At 41.3% G+C, this 10989-nt stretch overlaps 1 long non-coding RNA gene and 1 pseudogene across 1 annotated transcript; one reads left to right on the forward strand and one right to left on the reverse strand.

Moving 5' to 3' along the window:
- Positions 1-2828: 2828 nt before the first annotated feature.
- Positions 2829-9644, forward strand: LOC139046400 (uncharacterized). The gene is made up of 3 exons (XR_011506439.1): positions 2829-3767; positions 4288-4376; positions 7554-9644. It is a non-coding gene; the product is annotated as an uncharacterized lncRNA (long non-coding RNA).
- On the reverse strand, positions 4391-5256 carry LOC106835919 (oligoribonuclease, mitochondrial-like; annotated as a pseudogene).
- Positions 9645-10989: the final 1345 nt, after the last annotated feature.

Below are 10989 nucleotides of genomic sequence, written 5' to 3' on the forward strand. Positions count from 1 at the left end.
CCTCCAGCTTCAAATCCAGCAATGGCAGGTCCTTGATTATGCTGACTGCCGAGACATTTCCATTTTTGATTAGTAAGTAATCTGTGAGGTCCTATTTTAGCCCTGATTTTTCTCATCAACGTCTTTCACCCAATAGTTTTAGAATTGACTGAGGATCCTTTTCTCAAACAATGATTACACTGAGATTTGCAAATTGTTGATTTCCTCCTTCTATCTTCTTTCCTCCTTCTTCTTATTAGCTGCGTTCTTTTGCAAAGAAGAGCTTTCCTCCTTTCAAGTGTAATTTTGGACTTTGGGATGTTATACTCAGTTGATATCATTATTCATTTTAATGCTCAAATTGTTCCAAATTTGATAAGTGGAAGTCCCTATAAGTCATCTCCTACATCCCTGTGACATGACCCAATTAATTTTTGATCACTTCTTTGGTTTGTGAGACAACAAGATGTCCCAGGCTCACCTTGAACTTTCCCTGTCCCTGACCTGGAATCAGCGTTTTCCAGGATGTGCTATTCCTTTTAATGGGCAATGGTATTTAGAAACTCATCTGGGCATAGATGTATCATTAGCGATGAAATTTTAGGCATTGCTATCAGTTTTTTACAAAGAACCGTTTGGAGTAGTCATGCCCTTCTGAAAGCTTCTCCAATCACACTGTGTATAACACTGTATATAACATTGTTCCTCAAAGGCGTAAGGCTGGTATGTGAACCAGATACCTTCCTGGAGCTTCAGAGAGCTGGATGGGACTGAGAAGGGCAATTAGAGCAGAATCTACCATTTTATTTCAACCTCAATGCCTGAAAACAAAACGACTTTGGGAAAAAGTTGTTTTTTTCCCCTGACTTTTCTACCCCATCTGGATCATTGAACAGACATAATCCAAAGCTAAAGCTTCTTCCAGATGTCTTCTGTTTTTCCTGATTTACTCCATCCACAAAATTCACTCTACTCTAAGGTGAATTGAGTAACAGTCGTATTTGTTCAAGGGCCTTATTAGTCTCCAGGCCTCAGGCTATGCCAGAATAAACTTCCCCCTGCCCTTAACAGGAGAACATGGAATACTCAGTTACTGAATGGAGATATGTGTGGTTTGTGTAAATTCTGTGTACCATAAATATCAATGTATCTATCATACCCAATTTAGTTTTCTAGGTTAGACTTTCTTGCTCCAGCCATGCTGAGTAGACAATAGGTAACAAGACTCCTGTGATCTTGTCTAGAGTTCACTGGTCTAGAGAAAGTCACCTCACCCAATCAGATTCCTTTTCTCAAGGATTTGAACCAAGAGACCTAGGGGGAGGTTTCAGTCATTAGTGATCTAATGTGGAGCGGAGCCAATGGCCATATATAAGGTGAGGAAGTAAAGAAAGATGGCTGAGAGACTATGACAATTGCACTAGACTATAGAAAGAATTAGGGAGGAAGGAGACCACACCATCTCTAAGAGATAGAGAGCTTCTGATATTCCAGCTCCCTGTGACATTGCCTGTCCTCAGACTCTGTGAAGTCTCTGTGTCCTTGAAATTAACTTTTTTTCTTTAGTAGACTTAATTGGATTGTCCTTTGCGACTGACAATCTTAGCTTTAGTACCATGCAGTATAATTGTGCACATCCTTCTTTGTTATAGGGAACCATTGTGTTTTGGGTTATTTTATTTGCAGTTATCAAATGAATAGGGCATTGCCAAATATTTACTTAGAAAAAAACTACTATGTAACATATTAAATGAATACAACATCTACTTCTGTTACAAGAGCAATAAAATTTTTGTGACTCTGTGCCTCTCTGGCTAAGATTTGGATCAATCAATCTACAAGCAATTCAACCAATCAGAACCCAGCAATGCCTTGATCCCATGTAGGCCTCACACATGCATTAGTTATGTTCTCCATCAGAATTTGGTAGCTCAACTGTAGTAGTACCTATTGTGGAACCAAGCAACACTCATAAGTTAAGAACAGTAAACACTTATGGCTGGTGAGTTGTAATAAAATAAAAATATGAAATATGATAAAAATATGAAGGAGGTAGAAATTTTGAATTAAGTTAGGGAAGGAAAACAATGCAAAAGAAAACTGCAGAATGCAGTTCAGTGTATGTTTGATCTTCTCCTGGGTCTGGCCAGCTCCAGAGCTGCCTCAGTCAGCTCCAGATCTGTAACTTGGCTGGTAAGTTCTGCTGTGAGGTGTTAGACATTGTAGTAGATGCTCTTGTCGCCTCCACCCCTTTGCTCTTTACCAGGCCGGTGCGCCCATGCCCCAGCTGCTTTACACGTTAGTTGGTAACAGCTCCCATGTGCACTTTTCTCCTGAGAACCGCCCTCTGCCAACTAGAGCCACCTCACCTGGAAATGGTTGGAAGGTTACACCCTTCCCTCATGGGTGGCCCACAGTCAGTGTCTGACTGATATGTGGGTACAACAGTCTGGCACCATGTCTAGACTTAGGATAATTCTGTGGTGTTATTCTTGCTCCAGAGTTCACTGTGGGACCAAGTTCTGGCTAGATTTTGACTGCACTCACATCTTTGTGTAGCTTTTTCCCTGGCTGCATCCTGCTTTCTTCATTCCTCTACAGGTTCCCCATGAGGGCATTCTCTCAATGAAACACTTGTCCAGTAACGTCCACCCCAATTTTATTTCTAGGGAATCTAACTTAAGACAGTCATCTAACATTTAATCCAACCAAGTGAAGATGGTCTTCCACTCTGCTACTGTCTACAGAATTGCTAGTTCATCACGGGAGGGATAACTATCTGGGCTGATCCTTTCATAGTCAATTACAGTCTTCCTCCGTGAGGTTTCCTCTCCATCTCATCATGTATGTTTACCATTTAGCACCTGGCACCAGAGTTGTCTTAATGTCTTTGTTTAGGGAAATGCCATGATGCACTGTTTGAGGGTGGAAGAAGAGACCCCATGGGACTGTATTTAAAGAGGGTAATGAAACAAAAAGATAGATAAATTGATCGACATAAGAATAAACACAGATTTTATTCTGGGGTGAGTCTAGAAAGGTAGAGGATTCAGGGAAGAGAATGAGAGAGCGATTTGGCAATAAGACAGGAGAAGGAAGAAAATTCCTAACAGTGGAGCAGCCAGAAGACGTTTAAGACCAAGAACATCAAATACACAACGGAGAGTTATTTTGTTATGAAGTAAACTCCCTATAACTCTAAATCTTCAGTATAAGTTTAATTTACCAGAACAACCTTGTGGGCTGGTGATGGAGGCAATAAAAAGTCAGGGAAGTAAAAATGCCAGTCTCATAGTCACCCCTTTGCTGACACCCACAGTGAGTAGCAACATCCTTTCAAAGCGGCAATAGGCCAAGTCTCCTGGCAGCAGCTAGCACGAAAGCGATTGATGGCCTATGGGGACACCAACAGAGCTGAGAGAAGCAGCTGTGGCATGAAACTGACTAAGGACAGGTATGAGACAAACCCTCCTTTCTCCCAAATAAACTAGAAGAAAATGACTTAGCTGCAGGGAGAGAAGGGCTGGCATCTGAATCATAGACACACACACACCCCCGCCCCCCAATCGGTACCTAACTATTGTGAACTCACAGCCTTTAATGAAAGTCTGGCAAAGTGGAACACAAAGCATTTAAATTTGTAACATGGTTACATAACCTTTACATGACTTTTTTTCTTTGTCTTTTTCCAGAATAGTCAACATCAGAGCCTATTAGTGCTGTCCTTGGGAAGATTAAGTGCTTTTAGAAAGTGTACCTTGGAATAAACAAAAGACAAGCACAATCTGGTAACTAAAAATGGTTTCCTAAGAGAAAAGACATGTACCTGTTTGTTCCCCCTCCTCCAGATCCTACTGATTTTTTCGTCTCATCTCAGACCCCACTTTCAGAAGCATCTCCTGACCTGTTCCCAATTAGAAACAATTTCTTCCTCCTTTGAGCCCTCTGCAACTTGTAGTTTGAAGAGTTCTTAACTTAATATTAAATTTTGCTATGTTTCATAGTGTTATATCTAATCAGGACTCCTCTTGGGACATATAAATTAAGACAGAGACATTTAACTGGCAGAATTTCAAGAGTTTTACTGGCCACATGGAATTTTTCACATCAAGAAAGTCAGTCTATGTGCCAGGCCAAGCCTAATTCAGAGAAAGGAGCTCATAATGACTTTATAAGCTTCGAAAATACAAGAACAACAGTTAATGCTTGTATAGCACTTGCCACGTCCAAGTTCTCTGCTCATGTTAACTAACTTAGTTTTCATTGCGATCCTTGGAGATGAGTCTCGCTCTTATCCTTATTTTACAGATGAGACAACTGAAACACAAAGATGCTACCTAGCTTGTCTAAGGAAGCAGCAGAGCCAAGACTGAACCCAAGCACTCTGGCCTTAACTGGTGAGCCACACTGCCTGTCGTATAATTTTTAAAATCCTGGTTCACAAATTCCTTTCTTCTCTTAACAAAACACCATGACCACTCACATGACAAAGGTGAGGAGGGTAGATAAAAGGGAATAGGGTGAGGAAAATGTATTTTCTTTCCCTCTGTCCTGGGAAGTCCCTGAATCTGTAAATCGTTGAGCTTTTGGTAAAAACCAAACAAACAAAAACCACCAGAAGTTGTTTCCAGAGAACTATGTGGTGGCAGCATGAGAACTGACATCAACTCACAGTCTTCTTATTTTCCCAATTTTCTGTAATTTTCCTCTTTTCATCTGTTATTTTCGTGAAGATGTTATTTCAGTAAAACCAAAGTTCTTTGGTGCTTTCACTAATGTCATCAAGAGCCCTGTGAGAAGCGGCCTTCTTTGGTGCAAATTCATATTCTTCTGGATACCAGCATCTGCACGGTTCTTTAACAGTGCTCACATCAATTATTCTCTAACGAAGATGTTTCACAAACTGGGGCATGTATTTTTCAAGAAACTTCTTATCTGCATGAATTGAATTTCCTGCAAGTGGACAGAGCACCAGAAGTGCCTGCTATTGTACAAAGGAGAGAAATTCATAGTCTGCCTGCTACAATGTCGTTGTACTCTCCCTCACTGCTTTGGTTAGACCAGACTTACATGATGCTTCTTACACTAATCTGACATGATGTCCAGTAATTTGTCTGGCTGTTTTATAATCAGTGTAGGACCTTCAGCTAAAATGTTGAGATCAGAGTCAGTTATCAGACAAGACATCTCAATTATCTGGTCCTCCACAATGTCCAATCCTATCATCACTGGGTCCACTCAGACCATCTGCTGAGCCATGCTCTTTCCCGTCACCATTTTTTAAAAAATACAACTAAAGAACATTTATTTGTTTTTCACTAAGACTTTATCTTGAGGACATAATTAATCTGTGTCACTACTGCCCACCCCAACTTGAAGAAGGGTCAGTACAGCGAATGTCATGAAGCAGATATGAACAATTTGAAGGACTGGAACCAAAATTAACTGACAAAGAACAACTTCCATCTAAACCATCAGAAAAAGTTTTAAGTTATAGAAAAAAAGGGGGTTATGGGAGTTTCAGATTAAACAAGATTCTTGCATTTCACCTAATACATTAGATCCTGGCTTGAGTGTACCAAAATGGAAGCAGGACTACTGTAATACAGAACTTCCACTACTGCATGCTGTACACACCTGTGTTCCAAGCCCACCCCCATCGCCTTAAGGCTTCAAACTCAACAATTTTCCAGCCTGTTGGGCCTGCTAATGAAGGAGCATGTAGATCTTCTCTTCAATGTGGTCTTTGTTATAAGGCTGGTATGTCTGGGTTTCTGGGTTTTATGCTTTTTAACATAAAATTTCTGCTTTCAGAAATACTAAAGGATATGGGCCTTTGTTATACATCTTGTTGCCTCACATCAACCTTCAAATCTGAGCAAAGCGTTTAAGTTATAGCTGAAAATTCTGTTCAGTTGCATAAGCTTTTATTAGAGTGCATGTAGACATCCTCATCAGGGAACGAGGTGTTGAAATATCAAACACAACATCTCAATTCAAAAGTTTATGATCTTTGAATACAATCTCATACATGAGATAAGTAAAATACAAGATGTATGGAGTTGAGAGCCAAAATTACTGATGCAGGCAAACAGTGCTTATAGGATTTCCAAAAGATGGAGAGATCAATGTGGGCTGAGGTAGTTGACGGAAGGTTTCATGTGGTTGTTGAGACGAGGGAACCCTGAAAAGAGAGTAATTGGGCAGGAGGTCGGCAGGGTGATACAGTGGAGAACAAGAGCCAGTGTTGTCGCGGAAGTGATGTGTGTTATCTAGGGAACATTGAAGACATCCACTTGCCTGCATTGAGTTGAAGCAGAGAGAGCTAGAATTGAACCAATCAGGCAGGAAGAGCTTTCCTTCCACATTGTGAAATATGACATTGGGATGATTTTGATCGTAAGGATATCTTAGTACAGAGGCTCCTGGGGACACACAAGTCTCGATTTATGCAAAGTAGACCTTAGAAGAAGTGTTGCATAGCACGCACCAATAAAGTGTAGCCATGAGAAAGAATTCTGTGTGGTGTGGGACTACGAAGTGGTTTGAAGGGAGGAAGATTGTCTCAAAGGGAGAACAAGGCACGCAAGCTCAAGCAGAGAAAGGTTTGTACTCTTCCTGTGGATTTTCATGGCATCAGCGCAGGTTGCTTTGGTTGCTTCGTTCCACCTCCCCTGCTTTCTCCCCAACCCCATTTTCCTCCCTTCCTCCTTTGCATTCTGATCATGCATAGAAGGGGTCCGGAAAGTCTAGAACTGTATTTGGAGAGCCACTTACACCAGATTTGTGACTAGTCATGCATGGTTCATTGGACTTCATGTTTATGTCAAAATGCTGAAGCTGCAGGTGCTGATATGGAAGAGATATAAATGTATATTAAAGAGTTTTCAACTAGGGCCAAATTTGAGTTGCTATGATAATATAGAGTCAAAATAAACATTATGGGAGCAGAGAGTCTGTGTATTCTCTTAACAGAGGTTGAAACAGATCAATTCACTGAACAGCAACTTATCAAAAGATCAGTTTGCTGAAAAACCCCTTGCTGAGCACCAGTTAGTCAAATAGTGATTTGACTAGCAATTAGCTGATTGACTAATTTATCAAATGACCTATTTACCCACAAAAGATGGTAAAGACCATGAAGTCAGGTTATATTTTTTGATAATCTTTTATGCCCAGACACTAGGACATTGCATATGAGATGTTCCATTGTAATCAAACAGAAAGATGAATAAATAAATGAATGGATGAGAAAAAAAAAGACCTATTTACCCAATTATCAATACACTAAAAATTTTTATCTATTCACTAATACAGCAGAATGGCATAATTACTCATTTGATCCACAAAAGTGCAGAGAATATGTGGCTATTTATTTTTCAACAATTAATCCAATCTTCCTTATGAGCACCCTTCCCCCTACTCCTACCCTCCTGAGGAGTGTGGGCCAAGGGAACTTAAATTAAGGATTTATTGTTAGATTCTGATTTCAACTGTTTCCTTTTAGACTATGCCTTTTCAGTAAATGTTTGTTCTTTTACGGTTCTTCACCTTGCATCTTGTCCCTGACAAAGATGGCTTCTGGCGTCATGGCCTTACTGTGTTCCTGTGGCAACAGCAGCGGAATGGGAGAGGGCTCTGATCTGTAAGTGGATCCTTGTACTTCTGTGGAAAGGATGTCCCCTGTCCATCTTGTCCTCGCTCTCCCTGCTGGCTCCTGGTGATGAAGTCTGCTAAGGTTGATGGAGAACTTGTGGTCTAGTTTCTCTCAGAGTAGTCTGGTCTGTTGACTCAGACCCACTTCAGCTGTTGGTGATGCTGCATATCCCCCTAAGATCTGGCTGTGAATCCTACCTGGTCCTCACCCTGTGTCATGGTCCTAGAGACATGGCTGTCACTGTAGGATGACCCAGAGAGGCTTACCAGCCAGCAACATCAACGCCTACGTGTTCTACCACAGGCCGCACGGGAGCTACTAGCAAATTTCCATACCACCAGGAGCTGAGGAAGACTGGGCAGCCCCTCAAGACCATGTAATCCCATATCCCTTCCAATTTTACTCGAAAGCAGCTAAGAGCCCGCTCACATAGTTGTGTCCTCTGGCACTGTGCAATGCAAGCATCCTTAGGTACCTCTGTGAAGGCTGCAGCTTTCTTCTCAGCCTGTCTTTTCTGTGATATCAGCCCAGAAATCAGAAGTCAGACAGCAAACATCTCAACTTCTCCTTTCTCTACGTCTGTCCTCTTCCCTTCTCCATAATCTCCTGGAGGCCCAAAGGGACCAAATCGCCGCTTCCTCCTGGATTGTTACAACTTCCCGTCCATGTATCCTTCTTGCTGAGGGGGCTTCCTCTCTCTCTTCCTCTCTTCTTTGGGGCTATCATGACAGAATGCCCTCCTGCTGGAGAACTTAATTTACCTGGGAGAAGAAAGAAAATACCACCTCTCGGGAGACCTGACTTTGTCTTTATGTTCCCAGAGGCATGTTAATCCTTACATATCCATAGTTTGAAGGATAATGTAAGACTGACCATTTGTGTATCACACATTCAACACTGATGAAGTGCTTAAGTATCTGAACTGTGGAAGAACTTGGTCTTGCTTTATGTTGTGTTAAAGGTAAGTAGAGATATGGGCAAAGGGAACTTAAATTAAAGATTTATTGTTATATTCTGATTTCAACTGTTTCCTTTTAGACTATGCCTTTTCAGTAAATGCTTATTCTTTCCCCGTTCTGCACCCTGCACCTCGTCCCTGACAAAGATGGCCTTTGGGGTCATGGCCTTACTGTGTTCTTGTGGCAATTGCAGCCACAAGAGTGTCCTGTTTCACTCACAATATCTTTCAGCTCCTGTTCTTTGCTGCCCTCTCTTAAAAAGTTGCTTCTGAATAGAATATTGAAACTTTAAGGAAGTTTGAACCAAGCTGAGACTAAAAGGGACCAGAGTGGAAAATGATGACAAATAGGCTGAGCTGACGAGTCTGAAATCAACAAGAGTGATTCCAACGATTGTGTCCTCTCTAGGGAACAGCAGAAAAGATTTTCCCCCCAAACAAAACACAATGCTGAATTACAATTTCGTAAATATTTATTGAATAGTATTAAGTGCAAGGCAGTGTGCTGGGCACGGCTTGGCAGAGCTTTCAGAGAACTGTTGGACCACCACCAGGGAACCAAGAGAGAAGGTGATTCAGGGAGCTCATCACCAGCTGTCTTGGTTTGCTTGGGACTGAGGGGGATTCCCAGGACGTGGGACTTTCAGTGCTAAAACCGGTAATGTCTCAGGCAAACAAGGACAAGTTGGTCACCCTACTAATTAGGCAACCTCAGCTCCAAATTCTACAATTTTAACCCTAAATTTCTGCTGGATCATAATAATCCCTGATATTTACAGTAAATTGTGGACCTGTAGATATTTGCTTTTTGCTAAGCAGAGGTGTGCAGGAAAAGAGTGCTGGTGTTTGGAAAACTGGTTCTGCTGCTTTACTAGCTGAGTGACCTTGAATCAGTTATAATTAATCACTGAACCTCATGATATAAAATGAAAATAATCATCAAACAGGTTTGTTGTGAGGATAAAGCGAAATCATGTATATAATGGTGTTTTGCATGTTTTAAAGTATACGCAGATGTGCGATATTATTTATTTGCAGACACATTCCTGTAGCGATAATAGAATAATAGAAAACAAAAATACTATTTTTTTTCTGATCTCTCATGATGAGGTTTTCCCCTCAGCATGTTTTATCATTTAGCATAGTTAAAAATATTTGGGGATACAGCAGAGCACAAAGTATTATTGTACTGCCATCTGTGGGACATATTTTGAACTACACTTTTGTAGTTCAAGCAAATTGTTTTTCAAAAGTAATGTAGTTGTTTCCTATGTATCAGCAGCAGTGATTGTGGTGTAGATCCTGAAGGCTTTTTAGCTACTAGATCAATCATAAGGGATTGAGTCAACAGTGACGAACACCTGTCACAGAACCATGAGTGTGGATGAGGCTGGTCTCCTGGAATGATTAGCTGTTAAAGCTGGAAGGGACATTAGAAGTTAGTCCTTGCAGATGGCTTCCTGTCTCCTGTACCGGAGCTCAACTTGGGGATTTAGCAACAGGAAGAGTAGTAGATTTCAGCTCTGGGAGGTGCCCAGGAAGAGGGGATAGGCCATCTCTGGCACAAAGGAGAGACAACAGACATTCAGGCTCTCTGTACATGTATCATCTGTGTATCTATATGCAAATGAATGAATGAACGAATAAAACTCGTGTCAGGGCCTATTCCTTTCTGACCCTGGGCTCTGTCGGGGTTGAGGGTAGAAGTCAGAGAATCAGCCTTAGAGCCTCTTATCCTGGGACTATGAGTGCTGTCATGAGAGGAACTTTGTGGGGGTGATGGAAATGTTTCTATATCCTCATCTAGTGGTGACCACACATTGATTTATATAAACATGCCGAGTCTTCAAGCAGTACACAGAAGGTTTGTACATTTTTACTTCATGTAAATTGTGGCTCAATAAGATGTTATTGAAATTGCCTTTCTTCTCCCTCAAGCTTTCCACCAATTAGAATTCCATTTGGGTTTACCAGCTCCTCTTCTATAACATTCTGGTGGGGTGATGGTAGGGGTTAGGTCAGCCTGGTGTAGCTTAGTTTTACGAAGCAAGAGGGAGGTAGGAAATTTCCAAAGACAGCTCGTCTCCACTTTGTAACTGTATTCAGGAGTCAAGTGGTGGCAACTGCTTCAAATGTCACAAAAGAACATTTCCACCTCCTCATTGCCTGTACCCGGATAGCTGTGGCTGGAGAAGAAACACAGCTGTGCGAATTTAGTCTCACATTACGTTTGTCACCACAAATCTCAAGTGGGCTTTCTGCAAATCCTTGCAATCCTATTACATTTGGTGAGTAGATTTGCTTTCCTACTTCCTAAAATTATTTCATACCTTAACCCTCTCTGTTTTCAAACTAACCACACCTTCTCATCCCAGACTTTGTTTTGTATTTCATT

This window comes from Equus asinus, chromosome 10 (assembly GCF_041296235.1).
Source record: "Equus asinus isolate D_3611 breed Donkey chromosome 10, EquAss-T2T_v2, whole genome shotgun sequence".
In the NCBI taxonomy this organism is placed as follows: Eukaryota; Metazoa; Chordata; class Mammalia; order Perissodactyla; family Equidae; genus Equus; species Equus asinus.